Raw genomic sequence first — 19,798 nt, 5'->3', positions numbered from 1 at the left:
GCTCCAGCGCCATTGTGGGATCTGTTCTACTAATGGGGGTGGGGGGGCCCCCACTGGAAGAAATACTCTAGGAAAAGGCAATCTCCAATTCTAGGAAAAGGCAATCTCCAGTTCTAAAAGCATTTTTAAAAAATTTGTATTTTTGTACAGCAAAAAGAAATTTATACAATGTTATATGTCAAATATATTTCAATTTAAAAAAAGAAATTCCATTTAAAAATTTTAATGAAATAAATGTTGGATGCTTTGAAGAATGGCTATCTAATAGATGCAAGTGACTTGTAAATTAAAGTAAGGAAGGAAGTGAGGAAGAGAAGGAAGCAAATAAGCCAGAAAAGCAGAATGAATAGGAAGATTATACTTTCCAAGACAACGAAAGGTTTAACTGTCCTAATCCAGGCGCTTAAGATCCTGGAAAACAATAGCCATCCACAAAGCAGACACAAGTAGTCAACAAAAGAACAAGTGGTTTAACATGTACCTCTTGTCAAGTCACCATTCCCTGGGGGATAAAAAGGGGGAGAACCACAATTATGAACAATCCATATAGTTTAAGTAAAATCCTGGGAATAACTTTCTAAGCAGTGGCCTCAATTCCTCATACACTTTACACTTTCTTGTATATTCTGTGGCCCACCCCTGGTTTACTGTGAAGCCAGGGTGCTTCCCATTATCCTGTTTTGTTTAGTGGAAGAAAGAAATGAAAATTTTGGGCCTCCCTGGTGCCACAAGGGGTTAAGCACAGCACTACAAAGCTGTCCACAGCCCCTACAGCTCCAGTTTGATCCCCGGCCAGGGAGCTGGCCCACACAGCGTAGCAGACCTCTCCTGTCTCACCCACTGCTCCCCTCAGCAGTGTATTTCAGTTGATCTGCCTGTTCTGCTCTCCACTCTCACCCACCACAACTCTGGCCTGTACCCCAGTTCTTTTATGCATAAATAAATCTTTAAAAGAAAAGAAATGAAAATGTTATAATTTCTCATAAAAGCTTTCCTCCCAAATTTTAGACCACAAGGTAAACACCTTCATCTACATGAACAAATAAATACGAAAAAATTTAAATAATCTTCATAATCAAGAATATTCAGGCTATACCAAATCCATTTTAAATAAAGGATATGTTCATATCTATAATCACAGGCATGTTAACACCCAGATAAGGCAGGTACACTTCACAGCAATCTGATTAAAGGATTTTGAATGTATCTTTTCAAATGTGAATTGCTGTATATGTGGAACCAAGCTTAGCTGAGGTAGTAACTGCTTCCTGCTGAAAGTGGGCGATGAGGGGAAACAGTCAGGGCTCCACTTCTATGTATTGGGAGGGGTCCTGTTTTAGGGGTTGTTGGGGAGAGTTATATTGGCGTAAGGGGGCATATTGGGAGCGCAGCACCATTAACTGGACCGTGTTTACCCGTTGTTTAATAAAGGCCACGAGTCGATTAATGACACAGGGCCCGATAGACAGAATTAAGAAGAGGGTAACGACTGGGCCCAGAAGAGGCAAGAGATAGGGCAGCCATCCTCCTAAGCCTTCCCAAAGAAATGCATTGTTGTCTTCTAGTTTTTTTCTCCGGTGTTCTAGTTCCTCTTGTAATTGCTTAATTTTATTTCTAACTATTCCTGACTTGTTAGCATAGAAGCAACATTCTTCCCGCAGGTAGAGACAGATGCCTCCTTCCTTTGCTGTGAGAAGATCTAGCCCGCGGCGGTTTTGCAGGACCACCGCGGCCAAAGAGTCTAACTGAGACTGTAACTCTAAGGTTGTATCTGCTAGCCGCCCAATGTCCCCACCAGCTGAGCTGAAATTTTTGGTAAAGGTTAACAGAGGTCCCAATTCCAGCAACTCCGGTCCCCACTCCGGCTGCCACCCCAGGCCGAGCAGTAGTGGGGTAATTATGGCCCGCTTATGTCCGGCAGGCACAGACTGGATGAGCTGTATGGGAAGGCTTTGGTTGCCTGGGACCACTCCCACATCGGGCATGAGATATGTTAAAATGCACAAGCCCGACCAGTTAGCAGGGAGTACGGGGTAGGCTGTGGTGCCACAGAAGAAAATAGTGCCCAGTGCCGGCGGGCACATAGAGGCAGAGCCATTAAAACTGGGCGCCTTAGTTGCACTGACTACTGAACTGCAGAGTACCTTATTACTTGACCCACTCTTAAGGTCCCATTGTGACTAAGGCATGGCATCTGAGCAACTGTTGGGAGAGCTTGACATTATTGATGGGCAAGGTCTGGTTACACGTATGGGTTGGGCCCTTTAGGTTTGTCCAATTAATCCAGTTGTACACAGCAGGGATCGCTGTGTAACGGGGGGGTCCTTCTCTTAGACATAACCAGCAATCGCTGGCCAGGGTTGGGTTGGTCTTGTTTAAAAATTGTAGGGCTGAGTCTAACATGGCCTGTACTGTCTTTTCCAATTTAAGGGAACCCACCGGGCCTGGGATGTGTATCGGCTTGAACCACCGATCCTGTGTTTGGGCAACTTGTTCAAAAACCCTCTGAACTTCCTGCTTTCGTGCGTGGTCTTGCACACCCCCACCATCTGTCATCCCCCAGTGGGTTTGCAGAGTCCAACAAAAGGTTTTCCTGCTTTGACAGGGCATACATATCCCGCGTTATTTCCTAAGGATATACCAGTCCAGAAAGTTTGATTGGACTCTGTGCACTGATAAACAGTAGACCTTTCATAGCACTGTGAATGAACAAAGGTATAGGCTGAAAAACTCCCCCCCTCTTTACAGTGATTGCAACTTTCATTTTTAGGCGGCATTTGATTTAAACGCTTCCAACAGACCACCCTTCCCACTGTACCTGGACATCCATGGGTGGTGCCCTTAATCAGGGTCGCCACAAACAGAGGAACTCCCTTAAGGCTGCAAGCACGCTTACTAACATAGCACTTGCTCTGAATATGACCGAATATGCCTTCGGTGATGCACCGTCGGCAGGGATCCCAGTCAGCCCCGACAAGGAGAAAACAAAGGAAGGACAGTAGGTAGCCAACATTACAGTTTGGTGTCATTTTTCACGGCGTGGGCAGTGGTCTGGGAGCGATGGGTTGTAGCCGGGAGCGCCTGAAGAGTCAGCTTGAGTGGATTGGTGGGATGCTTCCGGGCTCGCCACTGCAGCTGGGAGTCGTCAGTTGGTGCCGTCTTGACGTGTGAGTGATGAACCCAGGCCGCGATGCCGTCCACTTTGAGTGCGGTGGGTGTGGTCAGGAGGACGATGTAGGGACCCTTCCACCGGGGCTGGAGGCCACGACCGTCGGTCTTGTGTCGGCGGACAAGGACAAGATCTCCAGGCTGAAATTTGTGGGCTGTCTGAGAAGGTCCTCCCCTTCATAGAGCGCTCTGAGGCGGGGCCAGACCTCCTGGTGAGCCTGCTGTACAGCCCACACAGAAAGAAAAAGTTCACAATCAGAAGGCAAATCACAAGCTAACTGCGCACCGTGCGGTGTGGTTGGGGGCGGTTCCATAGATAATCTCGAACGGAGACAGACCCAGACGATAAGGGGAATTGCGAGCCCGGAAGAGGGCATAGGGAAGGAGAGTCACCCAGTCCCCGCCAGACTCTAAAGTTAATTTAGTTAAAGTTTCTTTTAAAGTTCTGTTCATTCTCTCCACCTGCCCTGAACTCTGGGGCCGATAGGCACAATGGAGCTTCCACTCTGCTCCCAGGGCAGAAGCCACAGATTTCGATACCTGAGAGACAAAGGCTGGTCCATTGTCTGACCCAATGGTCACTGGAAACCCAAATCTAGGAAAAATGTTTTCCAACAGGATTTTGGCTACCACTCGAGCTGACTCACCTCTTGTCGGGAACGCCTCCGGCCATCCGGAAAACGTGTCCACCAGGACCAGCAGGTATCGATAGCCAAATTTACCTGGTCTTACCTCGGTGAAGTCTATTTCCCAATGGACCCCCGGGCGCGTTCCTCGCGGCCTCATTCCTGGTTCACCGGTTGTCTTGGTGGCGTTTACCATGGCACACGACTGGCAGGATGCCACTACTTGTCGCACGGTACAGGTTGCGTCCCGGACATGGAGGTTCCATTGCCTGATTAGAGTTAGAATTTTTCTCTCTCCCAAATGCGTGGCTCGGTGCAAGCGCTGAATGAGATCAGTGGCCAAGTGTGCTGGCAAGATGGCCTTAGTTTCTTGGGTGTACCACCAGTGTCCCAAAGAAAAAGCACCCGGTAGAGACTGTATGTAGTCAAAGTCCATAGCACTATACTCTGGGTCTTCCGGCAGCTGCGGGTCCCCTGGGTCTGGGAGTTTTACTGTCAGGGCATCTACCGGCATTAGGGCAGCTTGGCGTGCTGCCTCATCCGCCCGCTTATTACCTTGAGTTGGAGTCGAGGAGTCCTTTTGATGACCTGGATGATGTACTATAGCCAGCTTACGTGGTAGCCACAGCGCTGCCAGGAGATCCATAATTTTTTGAGCGTTTTAATGCCTTTGCCGTCGGAGGTTAAGAGCCCGCGCTCTCGATATATGGCCCCGTGTACGTGGGCCGTGGCAAATGCATATCTGCTGTCAGTATACACAGTTAAATTTTTCCCTCGAGCCAAGGTGAGAGCTTTGGTTAGGGCAATTAGTTCAGCCTTTTGAGCGGACGTCCCGGATGGCAAAGGCTCAGCCCATATGACTTCCTGCATGGACACCACTGCCGCCCCTGCCGCTCTTCGGCCCTCGTGGATAAAACTGCTCCCATCCGTAAACCAAACCAGTCCGTCCGGCAGAGGGTTATCTCGCAGATCAGGGCGTAACCCTTGGACCTGGGCCAAGATATCAACACAGTCTAGATGGGCCTCCAGGTCAGGGGCAGGTAGGAGGGAGGCGGGGTTTAGCCCCGTGGGTGGCGAAAAATTGACCCTCTCTGGGTTGAGCAATAGGCTTTGGTAATGCGTGATTCGGGCATTACTCATCCACCTCTCTGGCGGCTGCCTGAGGACTCCTTCCACCGCATGGGGGTGGTTATGGAAGTAACTTGTCCCAGAGACAGTTTTTGGGAGTCCTTGAAAAGGAGGGCAGCCGCTGCCACCATGCGTAAGCACGGTGGCCAGCCGGACGCCACCGGGTCTAACTTTTTAGACAGATAAGCCACAGGACGCCTCCAGGGGCCCAAGGACTGAGTGAGCACCCCTTTAGCTATGCCCTTTGCCTCATCTACGAACAAATGGAAAGGCTTTGTAATGTCCGGAAGACCCAGGGCTGGTGCAGACAGTAAAGCCCTCTTTAAGGACTCAAAGGACTGCTGCATCTGGGGAGTCCACTGAAAAGTTATTTTTTCCCGGGTAGCCTCATACAAGGGTTGGGCCAGGTCTGCGAATCCAGGTATCCATAGCCGGCAAAACCCAGCAGATCCCAGGAACTCACGTACCTCCCTTTTGGTGGTGGGTGTCGGTAACTGTAAGACAGTAGCTTTTCTGGCTTCCGTCAGCCACCTATAACCGTTTTTGAGGCGGTAGCCCAGATAGATTACCTCGGGCAGGCAAATTTGTGCCTTTTTTGCGGAGACGCGGTATCCCATCTGGCCCAGTTCCGTCAGTAATTCGGCTGTTCCTGTTCGGCAGGCCTGCTCACTTTCCGCTGCAAGTAACAGATCATCAACATACTGGAGCAAAGTTAGTTCGGGAAATCGGCTGCGGAATTTTCTTAAATCCTCATGAAGGGCCTCGTCAAAAAGGGTGGGAGAGTTTTTAAACCCTTGAGGCAACCTTGTCCAAGTTAATTGTCCACTGATGCCCCGTTCCGCATCCTGCCATTCAAAGGCAAACATTTTCTGGCTTTGGGTGCTAGTGGTAGACTAAAGAAGGCATCTTTTAAGTCCAATACTGTGTACCACACATGAGTAGGTGGCAAGGCACTCAGCAAGGTATAAGGGTTTGGGACTGTGGGTGGATATCTATGACCCGTTTATTTACTTCTCTGAGGTCCTGTACCGGCCTGAAGTCTTGCGAGTGTGGTTTTCGCACCGGTAACAAAGGGGTGTTCCATGACGAATGGCATGTTTTAAGGATACCACTGTCCAATAGCCTTCGAATATGAGGCGTTATTCCTGCCTTGGCTTCTGCAGGCATAGGGTACTGTTTTACCCGAATGGGTTCAGCCCCAGGCTTTAGCTGGACTATAATGGGTGGTCTGTGGGACGCCAGGCCAACGCCCCCGGTTTCTGCCCAAACATTCGAGAAAGATTCCATCCACCACCCAGAAAGGGTGGGTGATCTGGCGCCACCAAAAGGCGGTACTCATCTTGAAGGGAAATCGTGAGGACGTGTAGGGAGAGCCCTTAAAGTCCTTGATTTCGACACCTTCCTGTCCAAATGAGATTTGCGCTCCTACCTTGGTTAAAAGGTCTCTTCCAATTAATGGTACGGGCATTCAGGAATTACAACGAAGGTGTGCGAGACCTGACCTTTTCCCAGGTCTACAGATCTTTTCGTGGTCCAGGGATACTGCTTGCATCCCGTAGCCCCTTGCACCCACGAAGTTTTACCGGAAAGTTTACCCAAGGGTTCCGTGAGGACTGAATGCTGTGCCCCCGTGTCCACAAGGAAATTAACGGGTCTCCCCTCCACTTTTAAGGTTAGCCGGGGCTCGGGGAGGGTCGAGCCCTGACGGTCCTAGTCACTGTCATCTCTTGTGCCCCCGAGCACCAGGACAGGAGTGTCAGAAACGGCGGGGTTGTTTGAGGTTATTCCCCGTTTCTTTGGGCAATGTTTGGCCCAGTGTCCTTTTTGAGTGCAGTATGCACATTGATCACGCTGTAGGGTCCTGCCTGTCCCTGTGGAGCTGGGGCGGCGGGAGGGGTGTAGCTTACCCGGGTTGTCCTTTTGAGTGACGGCGAACAGGATTCTGGCCATATCCCGAGTGTGGCGTGCGTTTTCAGCCGCCCTTACCTTCCGTTCTTCCTGGCGGATGCGGTCTTCTCTTTGCTCAGGAGTTTCACGGCGATTGTACACCTTTTCTGCCACCTCCATAAGATCTCGAATAGATTTTTCTCCCAGCCTATCTATTCTTTGTAGTTTTGTTTAATGTCAGGAGCCGCCTGGTTAACAAAGGCCATTACCACCGCGGCCCTGTTCTCCGTTGCCTCCGGATCCATAGGAGTATATTGCCGAAAAGCTTCCATGAGGCGTTCTAGAAAAGCCGCGGGGGTCTCCTCCCTTCCCTGCTGCACATCCCCTACCTTGGCCAAATTGTGGGCTTGCGGGCTGCTGCACGCAACCCTGCCATTAGAGTCTGGCGGTACACCCGGAGTCTCTCCTTACCTTCAGCCTGGTTAAAATCCCAGTCAGGTCGGGTCAAGGGAAACACTAAATCTATGCGGGCCGCGTTTGTGGTGGGTGTGCCATCTTCTCCAGGGACTAATTTCCTGGCGGCCGTCAGTATACGATCTCGCTCCTCAGTGGTGAAGAGGACCTGCAAGAGCTGTTGGCAATCATCCCAGGTGGGCTGATGAGTAAATAGAACAGTGTCTAGGAGATTAACAAGGTCTTTAGGGTTGTCAGAGAAACGTGCATTTTGTGCTCTCCAGTTGTAGAGGTCACTGGTCGCAAACGGCCAGTAGTGCATGGGCTGGTTGCCCTGCTCATTAGGCAATCCTGCCACACGCAGGGGCAGGACGGTGGAATCCGGGGAATTTGCCTTCACTGAGCGGGTGCCTGCCGCCGGACCCTGCCCACGAGCCCCGCCCGCCTCTGGGGGAGGGTGGTCAGCCGACCGCAGGAGTTGGGGAGGGTTACTACAAGGGTTATGATAAGGTGGTGGAAATAGAAGTTCCTCCGGGGTAGAATCTTGGATAACCGCAGGTGCCGACGGGGTGTTGGGGTGGGACCCAAGCAGTTTAGCCGGCAGTACGGGTTGTGCCTGTAACGACAAAAATGGCTTTAACCAAGCAGGGGTTCTGGACTAGATCTTGCCAGACTAAGATATACGGGAGTTGGTCAGGATGTCCGAATTTTCTTTCACTGGTGATGATTTCCTTTACGCGACGGACAATCTGTAAATCAAAAGTTCCCTCCGGGGGCCAACCAACTCCGAACTTCGGCCACTCTGAGAACAAAAGGTGATTAGAGGGGATTTTTTTATTTTTACACTGAGGTCCGACCCTCTGGACCTGACATCTTTAAAATGCTGTAAAACAACGGATAGAGGGGTAGATGGTGATTGACCCATGATGACAAATGCTAGAAGTACAGTGGCTGTCGTCACAAGAAACAGGCCAAAGACTGATTTTTCAAAAGGCCCCCAAAGGGGTATCTGCTTCCCGCAAAGGGTGTGGCCTTCCTAACATGTGGTCCGGACGTCTCCCGCGGTCCACGCCGGCGGCTTTCAAGTGCGTCCACTTAAGCCTGACCCGGCGATTGAACAGATTTTCAGGTTTGCAAACAATTACAGCTTTTACAGGTACAAAGTACAAAAGATACAGGTACTAAGTACAAACAGCTTCTACAGGTACAAAGTACAAAAGATACAGGTACTAAGTACAAAACAGCTTCTACAGGTACAAAGTACAAAAGATACAGGTACTAAGTACAAAACAGCTTCTACAGGTACAAAGTACAAAAGATACAGGTACTAAGTACAACTACAGGTCTGCAGACTTGAAGCTTACCTGGGCGAGTGTTGGAACTCACCTGCGCGCTTTAGAACTCCTTTCGGTTGCTCGGCAGTTGGGGTCTGCACTCGTCGATCCCGGACGAGCCCCCAAAATGTTGTGCCCACGTCGACTAGTGCAGCCCCCAAGGACACAGACAACCGATGCAAGGGCACAAAGGAGTTTAATACGGGCTCGAGACCGGGCCCTCGACACGCACCGATGCAACGGCAGAGGTCGAGAGCCCCGAACAGAGGAAGCTGGGATCTTATAGGGTCGCGAGTGGCGGGAACTTTGAAAGAAGTTGGCAATTATTCATTGGCTACTACAAAGGCACTTTGGGCGCGCGCGGTTACAGTTTCAAACTGATTGGACGGTTAGAGATGCTGTCCCATTTATGGACAGGACTGCCCTCATTGGCGGCTGGGGTGGTCTGCTTTTCGTCACCAAGTGGAGTGAGGGTTGTGACTGCTGAAACTATCTCCGGAATGCGGCTGGACAAGGACTAACATATCAAGGTGGAGGATATACAAAATGGCGAAACCTCAGCTAAGCTTGGTTCCACAGTATACAGCACCAATAATATTGGAAAGTTATGATAGATGTGGCTTCTTAAGCACAGATGTCAGTATTTGTTTATTAAACAATAGTCTTCCTCCAAATACAAATAATATATTTATAAATCAATAAGAAAAAGATAAACAACCTAATAGGAAAATAAGCAAAAAATATGAGGAGATGAGTCTGAGAAGAGGACATTAAATAAAAAAGTACATATCCAAAATAAAGTGAATGGATAAACCTTGACACATTCATAGCATGGAGCATTAACCAATGAAAATGAATGAGTCAGAATTACACATATCAATATAGTCATCTCACAAATATTAAGTTATGGGAGAGAAAAGCAACTTGCAGAAGAAAGCCTAATACAGAAGAATAGCAACTGCACACAATCTCACACTGTTGCTGAAAGGTCCATGATCGCTTGATATTCAGCCCAGATACCTTGGCATGGCTGGAACTTTTGTGTCTGGTCCATTATGAGTGGCAGTGCTCACACACTGTTGCTAAATACTTTGAAAGTCTCCCTTCACATTTATATGCAACAAAATTGTAAAGATATGCATGAGAATGATAAGCACCAAATTCGGGAGAGTAGTCACCCCTGAGCTAAGAAAGAGTCACAACCATGTTAGCAATATTTTGTGTCCTAAGTAGGACAGTAGGATATGAAAGCACTTGTTGTAGAGATCAGGTGTCACTTACTTCTAAAATTCTGAAATGAACTGAATCCAAAATGATGGGTGTTGAATTCTCTGTATTTTAATGATAGTCCTGTACAAATCTTGGCATCCTACAGAAGAAGCACACTGAATTGCTGTGGGCAACACGCACACATTTTTAAAGTCGCCCCAGGAAAGGTCTTTAATACTGACATATTCTCCTTTGCTGAGCTGTGTGATGAAGCCTGGCAAAATTGAGTACAGCTGACCAAAGAATATCAGTAGAGAGGAGGCAGTCTAATTGATCCAAAGCAAAACATACATAGTATTTAGCTGTGCTTTCAGGTTACTTTACACAGTCATGATCCTCCTGAGGTAAGGAAACTTAGCCCATCAACATTAGTGATTTTTCAAGAGCACAAAACTGTCTGGGATAAACCCAGGACTAGAATTCATAATTGCTATCTTAGAAATGATACTGTTCTCTTTCACTTTCTGATCTTTCCTATTATGGAACATTATTTCTCCACCCTCCAGATTTGTCTTAGAGAAAAGGGTTCCCTCCATTCCGCTGTCTAATCTTATTGAATAATTTATCAAGACTTGCACAGTACACTAAGCAAATAAACTTGCAATCCTTAGATTGTTTGGCAAAATCCAGTAGATTTTATTTTTTTAGAAAAGATCTTATTTTTTAATTTTATTTATTTATTCTTTGTGTGTGTGTGTGTGGAGAAGAACTAGGGTGTAGGCCAGAAGATGGGGAGAGGTGAGAGGATTCACCAGAGACAGAGTGGGGAGCAGAACGTGAGATTTACTGAAATACACTGCTGAGGGTAGCAGTGAAAATCCGGTCGATTTTAATATGGATATCACAAATTCTGGTATATAAATCTAAGTATAAGAAAGTGCTATGACTTTTTAAAATAACATTTCTTCTAACCACTTTAGATTGTGTTTTTCATACTACAGCTTTAAGGAAATTATTCTAGAGGATTTTTTTTTTAATTCAAAGCTCCCCCAATTAGAGCTCCTTTATGTTCTTTTTGAGTTTGTGTTTCTATTTAATTCCTTACTCCCAAAGAACCATCCATCACTCACCAACTGCATTGATTAGTGGGAAATTCTTTTTTTTTTTTTAAACCCTGCCCTCCCTGGGGGAATTCTAACTAAATACACGAAACCCAGTCTTACCATTAGATTTTGGCATTCTGATTGGTCAACAGGAAAGTTGATGAGGGAGGAAAAAAGCTGAAAAATTAACTGCTGTGTGATTTAGAAGCTATTTTTCTAGGGGGCCAGCCAACAGTGCAACTCTTTAACAGACATGCATTTGTTTAAAAGTGGTTGAATCAAGCAACTATGGAAATAGGGAGTGTCTCTGAGAAACTGATTTGATTTCTGAAACAGAAGAAACTCTAACCCTAAAACCATCCCTTAACCCAGGCTTCCCTTGTGACTTGCTGGAAAGCTTGCAAACTAGTTTCTATTTCATTTCTAAACACTGCAGAACTTTCTCACCTGAAGAGAAACAACCAGAATTATTTGTTTCTCAGTGTACCCAAACGATATATATTTGCTAAATGGGAACAATTATAAGACCTGCTACTAGTAGGAGGTCACATCATCTCAGGGAAAGAACAGCATTCTATGTACACTAAATTATCTTTGCTGTTACTTAACACAAGCAGCAACTTAAAAAAAAAAAACTATTTCTAGGATTACTTTTTCTTTAGTGTATCTTCTAGTTCATTAAAATATTTAGAAATTCCACACCTTCCTAAAATATAAACAATCCTGCTGCCTCTTACCTCTAAAACCTCAGATTACAATGTTTGTGGGGGGTTTTTTTCCCATGGATTTTCAGAATCTAATTCTGAGGTTTCTGGAAATATTTTTCCTTCTCTCAAATGCTCTCTTTGTCCTTAACCTTCAAAACCTGTATCATAAAAAACCCTAAAGAACCCATCTAAATTGTTTGCTTCCCCTCAGTGAACAATTAAAGCACTCCCCCCAAACTGTCTTATGTATTCTGTAATCTTTTCCTTAGAACAAAAACCAGAATTATTGAAGGAACTTGATAAACTGAACCACTAAAACAAAAGAAAATTATCTGTGTAATTCTTTGATTGAAGCTCTCTTAATTTTAGTTAAGTGGTTGGCCAATTTAAAAAGGTGTCCAGGGGCCTTCCTGGTGGCGCAAGGGGTTAAGATACAACCTATGAAGCTTTCTGCAGCCTCTGCAGCACAAGTTCCATCCCCAGACAGCCAGGGAACAACCCACATGGCACAGCAGACCTCTCCTGACTCACCCTCTGCTCCCCTCAGCAGTGTATTTCAGTGGATCTGCCTGTTCTGCTCCCCACTCTGTCTCTGGTGAGTCTTCTCACCCGACACAGCTCTGGCCTATACCCCAGTTCTTGTATGCATAAAAAAATAATTTAAAAAAAAAGGTGTCCAAATTTGCATCTGTTTAAAATGCCTATCTCAATATTGGCATATTTCTTCTTACAATCTACAATGCAATAAAACTGAAGTATCAGTGACTTCTTCAGCTTGAAAGCAAGAAGAGGTATATTCTCCTCACAGAGGTGGTCAAAACTGTACAATAGTAAGAATGGTTATATTTATTTAGACTTTAGTTTGTGCCAGATATTTTACATGCTCACAAGTCAATAAGATGATATCTAACCTATTGAGGGAAACAGATCAGTTGGTAACTAGCCCAAAACCACACAGCAAATTGCTGGCAAGACAAGCCATGAACATAATAAGTATGCAGGCTCCAAACTCCATGTCTTTAAAATAAAATTCTTTTTTTTAATAAATTTTATTTTTATATTCCCCATACAATTGCAACCCCCTTTTTTTGACCCCACAAACACATACACATATTATCTGTGCATTTAAGTAATGTAACAATTAATAAAGTGACCAGATGTGGTCTATGTTCATTTAAATTCTCAGTTCTGTTCCCTTTCTCTGTTTCAAAGTAAATAAATAAGATGGAACGTGATTTTTGCCCACTGTTGCAGTTAACTGGCAAACTTGCGTAATAAATTAACAGAACTGGTTTAGCAACAAATGAGAACCTCAAGGTCTCTAAATTCTAACCATAGGTATGTCACTGATTTGAAAAGTGATCCCAGAGCATTTAACTCAAAATACAGTTTATGTTTATGGGGCTTTTGGGTCACAGTCTTAAAGAAGAACCCATAATTGGTACAAGGGGTTAAGTACCACACTACGAAGCAATCCGCGGCCTCTGCAGCACAAGTTCAATCCCCGGCTGGCCAGGGAGCAACCCACATGGTGCAGCAGACCTCTCCTGACTCACCCACTGCTCCCCTCAGCAGTGTACTTCAGTCAGTCTGCCTGTTCTGTTTCCCACTCTGTCTCTGGTAAATCCTCTTACCTCCTGCAACTCCGGCCTGTACCCCAGCTCTTGTTTGCATAAATAAATAAATCTTTTAAAAAATTCAGAAAAAAAAAAGAAGAACCCATATTTGTAAAGGTTCAATACTAAATCCTAATGCCAAATATTTATTTTTTTTTTTTCCCCAAAGATTTATCCATTTATACACACAAGAACTGGGGTACAGGCCAGAGATGTGGGGGGTGAGAGGACTCACCAGAGTGGGGAACAGAACAGGCAGACTGACTGAAACACACTGCTGAGGGGAGCAGCCGGTGAGACAGGAGAGGTCTGCCACGCCATGTGGGTTGCTCCCTGGCTGGGATTGAACTCATGCTGCAGAGGCTATGGATTGCTTCATAGTGTGGTGCTTAACTCCTTGCGCCACCAGGGAGGCCCCTAATGCCAAATAATTAGATGAAAAGGAAAAAGTTTAAATACTAGATACTTTGCTTAATTACTGCCAAGGATCCCCTGTAAAGTTTCACAGGGGATAAACATACAATTGTCCACAGTGTTTATCTCTAGGGACAGAGACTGCAGAAATGGAAAGTGAAAATAACACGAGGAAGGGTTTTTGCTTTTTAAAATGTGTGTGTGTTGCCTGGGTTTTTATAATGACAAAAACAAATTTTATATAATACATTTTTGAAGTTTAAATAGACATATCTTTATTTTTAAAATTACTTTATTGCAGTGCTTCTGGTTTATAATGCTGTATGTGATTTGGAGGGAGAGGTTCCCTGATCATCAAATAAATGTTATCACACCACACTCACCTCTGGAGCCTCAATAATTCTCCACCAAAGCCCATTGTGCTCCCAACCACTTGCTCTCCTTCCCCATACTCCCCTCTGGTAACCTCATATTTGCAGTCAGATTTCAAGGGTTTGTTTCAATTTTGTTTTGTCTGTTCCTAACATTCTCAATGTTTGCCAATTTTTTTTTTTTTTTTTTTTTGGTGGGACCCTCGTTAGTGGCCGGGGATCGAACTGGTGCTGCAGAGGCTGCGGGCAGCCTCGCAACCCAGAGCTCCAACCGCTGTGCCACGAGGGGAGGCCCTGTCTGGCCAATTTTTATCTTCATCCATGAGTTTGACCTCAGGACCACACATTTCACCATCTACCGAAGGGGATGACACTAAGGAAAAGATTCTCTCTGCCCCTCACATCCTCTCCAATTCAACTAAAACGAGGCTCATTTTATTAATATAAACTTTCACCCCCTCCTACCCACATGTTTGTTTCATTAGCAAAAGGGAAACAAATTTTGAAGGACTTCAAGTTTCAATCAACTCTAAAAGGAAAGGGATACTAAAATTCAAGAAATAAGATTGGAAATGAAACTCCCTCAACATTTCTCAGGTAACAGAGAGAAATCACCCAGTTAGAGGGTGGTTTCCTGTTCACCATACGGAATGTGTATTGGAAGCAGGAACAAGGACCACTGTCCCAGAGAGCAACCTGCTGCCTTCAGTATTCACTCACTCTTCCTAGCCCCGGCCCTCTCCTCTTACTTCAAAGAGCAGGAAGAAAAAGATAAAAGTGAGAAGAGTTTTGAAACTAATGGAGATGTTTAAATAATAGCAGTCCTCTTCTGAGCCTCTATTTCTTCATCAATAAAAATACTCTTTGCTTCCAATAATGATTTATGAAATTTCTTAGCACAAAATCCAAGACACAGTAGGTGCACAATCAGCTTCCTTCTTTCAGAAATGAATTTCCAATTGCCAGCTACCTGCCCACTAAACTTTGAGCTCAAGAGAGCCATTCACCCACCCCACCATCACACAATCTGTTTCTCCAAACTCTGTCTCTACCTGAGTTTTCTCTCTCTCTCTCTCTCTCTCTCTCCCCCCCACCCAAAATTTTCTCTCCTTTACCCCTCTCTAATTCCCTCTGACTGTTGTTTTCCAAATTTCTCAACCACTCACACAGATGGACTCCCTGTCTCTCCCATACATCTTTTTGAACGTTGTCACAAAACAGAATCACTCCAAGTACCAGCTTTGGTTCTACACTGACAAAACACAGTCCAAACACTTCCTTGTGCAAAACTCCCTAAGATCCCACCACAAATCAATCACCTACCCAGATTTCTTTTTTTTTTTTTTTTTTAAATAGAGGCATGTTTTATTTATTTATTTATTTGTTTGTTTGTTTGTTTGTTTGTTTATACATGCACTGGGTACAGTCAGAAGCGCAGGAGGGTGAGAGAATTCACCAGAGCCAGAGCAGGGAGCAGAGCAGGCAGAAGGACCGAAGTACACTGCTGAGGGGAGCAGCGGGCGGCAGAAGAGGTCTGCGCGCCATGCGGGACCCTCCTCCGGTGGCCGGGGAGCAGCCGGGGATCGAACCGGCGCGGCAGAGGCCACGGGCAGCTTCGCAACCCAGCGCTCAACCGCTGAGCCACCAGGGAAGCCCACCTACCCAGATTTCTCTCCCACTAGGTGCCCCATACTTGAGCCTGTGCTATTTTTCAGACTGCAACCCACTTTCCCCCGCTCTTCCCACAACCCCTGTGAAAACCCCACTCACCCATCCAGGTCCAAGTGCATGCCCTGCTTACATGTATATTTTGAAAAATAGCCCCAACTCCCCAAAAGTTGGCATTAACTTCCACTTCATGTACCACAGCACTTTGCTGGCACTTCTGTTGGCATGGCTTTTATTCTGGATCATCCCAGAGTGATTTGTTTATGAGGATATTTTGTTCTGTTCCTGAATAACAGTGGTCACATCGGATTCATTTTTGATTGTTCCCAAATATGTCACTTAGGTCTTTGCTCCCTGCACTCTTGAATTCAATGGAATAAGTAGCATTTATTATTACATGTTCAAATGTGTTCAACGCTATATACTGTCCTGTCCATTATGTGTATTATCTCAGTAATACTCATAGCCCTCCTACCAGGAAGGTGGTATTTTAGCATCCATTTTAGAAACAAGGAGACTCAGAGTAGTTATCCCAAAGTGATACATCAAAATCAGGATTTGAATTAAGATCAGTCTGACTTCTGAAACTATTCCATACCATACTACGTAGTATAGTATTATACTATACTACAGACATTTCTAAAACCCATTAGTTCCTTTGGCAGATGGGAGTATTACTCAAATACAACACCCCAGTAAATTATATTTTGTCCTATCAGCACACAGAGGTCATTTTGGATTTGCTTTAGTCCAGGGGCATAAACAAGCAAGTCTACAGTATCCCACATTTCTTTATTTTTCTCTTTTCCTACCTTCAACCCCAATACCCTGAAAAGCAAATTAAAAAATTAATTTGGAAAGCAAAGACAGGAAGAGAATTAAATCTTTCCTTCTTCAAGGAACATGCAACATTAACAGTAAATTGTTGAAGTCTAACAGGCATAACACCTGAAAGAATATGTTTGCTTGTTTATTTTTTCATTTCATTTTAATTTTTAAACTTTTACTGATGTACCATTGCATTGTAATGTTATATATGTTTCTAGTGTGCACCCTTATAAATCAGCATCTGTGTATAATACATCACGATCACCTTGCAATGTCCAATTCTATCCTTCATTGTACAATTGACCCCTCTTACCCAACTGGCCCACTCTCTTTCCCCCTTCCTTTCTGAGTCATTTCAGAACATACTTTCCCTGCTCAGACCTGAAACCAGCAGCAGTTGCTAAGAAAACACACAGCCAACCTCGAGACTATGTGATGACTCACACAAGGAGCACGCTTACCTTCCAAGTCTCAGAACCTTCACCAAAGAGTCCTGTAACAAATCATCAACCCATGGTGGTAAATATTCAGGAGGTCCTTTTCATCCAGCTCAGAAAAAAATATAATTCCTTCTGGACTAAACACTATATATAAAATTATTACCCCACTGAGTTAAAGCTTCCTATAATGAAAAGAGTACAAAGACTACAAAGGTAGAAGATTTTCTTTTAAGCAAAGTCTAGAAACAAGGAAATCTCTTACTCATGGTCATCAAATGAGTGACTACAAAGAATATTCTAACAAGAGAATTCTAATAATCTATTATCTGTATATAAGCACAAATAATAAAACACATCTTTAACTCTTTTATAAGCAGAATTTAAAAGTCATTTCTTTTTAACTTTTTACTTTCTGATTTAGCTCAACATTTTGAACTGAGAGCCCTAACATGCATTATTCTATCAAATAATCCCATCATGCATTCATTTTAAGCAACTATAGTACTAATAGCTTTTGATGTGTGGGGGTTTGCTTTGTTTCATTTTGGGGGCGTGGGGCACAGTCTAGAACAACTTTTATTTATTTTGTTGCAATTATACTTATGATAAAAATTACCACTGAGTAATTAACATTTTCAAATGCAAATTAGCTAATTCCTATGGTATGACCCTTGAGTTAATGTATCACACACAAGCATGCACATGAAAATCTCAGATATGATGCACTCAGCTTTTCCCCAGAATACCAGGACTTGTACTCCAAGGCACAACATGGAAGAAAGCAGATTCTATGTCTATGGAAAGTAAGTTTGGCCCCCTCCTTCCAAGCATTAACTAGCTCACAGCCCAAATGCTGACTAAATAGATTCTCTCTGACCTTGATAAAAAAGATGGCACAGTACAATGACTAAGATGAATGCATTTTAAGATGTATTGTTTATCCTTAAATGCTGACTACTTCTTCTATCAAATGAGGCGACATAACTTCTAAAATAGTGAAAACTTTTAACTTAAATATATTAAATATCTGGGCCTCCCTGGTGGCTCAGGGGTTAAAGACTCAGCGCTAACAAGCTATTGCCAGCCACTGTGGCATGAGTTTGATTCCCTGCCAGGGAGCTAACCCACATGGCGTAGCAGACCTCTCCTGTCTCACCTGCTGCAGCCCTCAGCAGTGTATTTTAGTAGATCTGCCTGTTTTGTTCCTCACTCTGTCTCTGATGAATCCTCTCACCTCATGGCCCCCTCTGGCCTATATCCCAGTTCTTGTATGCATATATAAATAAAAATAAATCTTTCATATATACATATTAAATATCTGCTTAGAAATCTGTAAAACTTTCTTTTAATAGCTACCATTCTAAAAACCCACATTTCAAATTAAATTTCCCCTCCAAGCAACATTTCCACTTGGACAGCACACGGAGTTACAGTCTTTCACATTATTCTGGGATATTACCTATAATTTTGATGTATATATTGCTATCATGATGATGAGGGTACATAAACGTTCTGATAAAATGCATTCACAGTTGTAACCATTATGATTATTTTTCATGAATTTTATGCAAATAGGAATATATGTGCATGTGTCCACACTATTGTTTCATTTTGCTTATCTTTTGTATTAATGAATGTCAAAGAAATTTTACGTGTAATTTTATGTGTAACCATAAAATGGCCATATGTGATTCAGTTTCAATTCATTTCTAGCACACCAATAGCTCCAATAATTTAAAATCTGTTTGTGGATGAAATGACATAATGTGTGTTATTTATTTCAAAAAGATGCAGGGGATAGGCAAGAGCATAGACAAAACCAGATTAGCTGGATCTGTTCAGGACTGACACTAGGTGATTTTTTTTTTTTTAAAGATTTAGGTATTTATTTTTACAAGCACTAGGTACAGTCAGGAGGATGAGAGAATTCACTAGAGCCAGAGCAGGGAACAGAACAGGAAGATTGACGAAATACACTGCTGAGGGGAGCAGCGGGCGGCAGGAGAGGTCTGTGCACCATGTGGGACCCTCGCCGGTGGCCGGGGATCGAACCGGCATTGCAGAGGCTGCGGGCAGCTTTGCAACCCAGCGCTCAACCGCTGCACCACCAGGGAGGCCCCACAATCTTGAGCATGTTATCACATGGCAGGTTTGTTAAAAATAGACTGCTAGGTCCCCTTGAAAGTTTCTGATCAGTCTGTTTTCTGCTGCTGGTCCCTGGGCCACACTTGAGATCACTGCTTTAAGTTTACTCCACTTTGCACAGTTCATGTCATGATCACCAGTTACCACCTGTACTGCATGCTCCTCTGTGGCTTTTTTCCTACTAAACAGTTGGTACTTTAAGTACAAAGCAAATAAATTTTCAACAATGTTCCAGAAGTCAGTCAGCAAATATTTACAAAATAAACTCATTTATTGAATGAACTGAATTTTTCCACTTATTTATAGCTAATTATTGTCAATGCGCTGACATTCAGAATAGGCTACATTTACACACCTGGAGGAAGAGGAGCTACTCACTGATGACAAATTGCAAACACTGGCAGCAGTGAAAGGAGGACTAAAAGTCAGCTGGAACCAGAGCAACAAAGAGATGACAAATTCTAGAGAGATCCAAGAGCAGCATCTCGGACTGACGTTTTCAATCAAGTAAGGACACTGACAAGCAGGAGCTTGAGGCTCACTCTATCAAATGTGTTACTCTATCCTGAGGAGCTGTATCCAAATGTTTTTTAATCTCAAGTGCCATTAAAAGAAAGAAATGCATTCAAACTCATTTTTAAAGTTTCTCAGGGTCTGGAAAATGTCAGCATGAACAGATTGATTTCATCTCCCTAACCACC

At 44.3% G+C, this 19,798-nt stretch overlaps 1 protein-coding gene across 9 annotated transcripts in view; it reads right to left on the bottom strand.

Moving 5' to 3' along the window:
• The window catches only part of SYNE2 (spectrin repeat containing nuclear envelope protein 2), a 308,736-nt gene that overhangs the window by 280,071 nt on the left and 8,867 nt on the right, over positions 1-19,798 (bottom strand). Inside the window, exon 1 of one of the 9 annotated variants that reach the window (XM_054690982.1) lies at positions 3,017-3,343. The exons of the other annotated variants lie outside the window; for them this stretch is intronic. The gene's annotated coding sequence lies outside the window, so the exon portion shown is untranslated. Of the gene's footprint in view, positions 1-3,016; positions 3,344-19,798 lie in introns of those variants that run through there. 9 annotated transcript variants of the gene reach the window in all.

The sequence above is a fragment of the Talpa occidentalis genome, unplaced genomic scaffold (assembly GCF_014898055.3).
Source record: "Talpa occidentalis isolate TD23 unplaced genomic scaffold, MPIMG_talOcc4v2.1 talOcc4.11, whole genome shotgun sequence".
NCBI classification, from domain to species: Eukaryota; Metazoa; Chordata; class Mammalia; order Eulipotyphla; family Talpidae; genus Talpa; species Talpa occidentalis.
The sequence above is the reverse complement of the archived record's forward strand: the minus strand, read 5'-3'. Positions and strand labels throughout refer to the sequence as shown.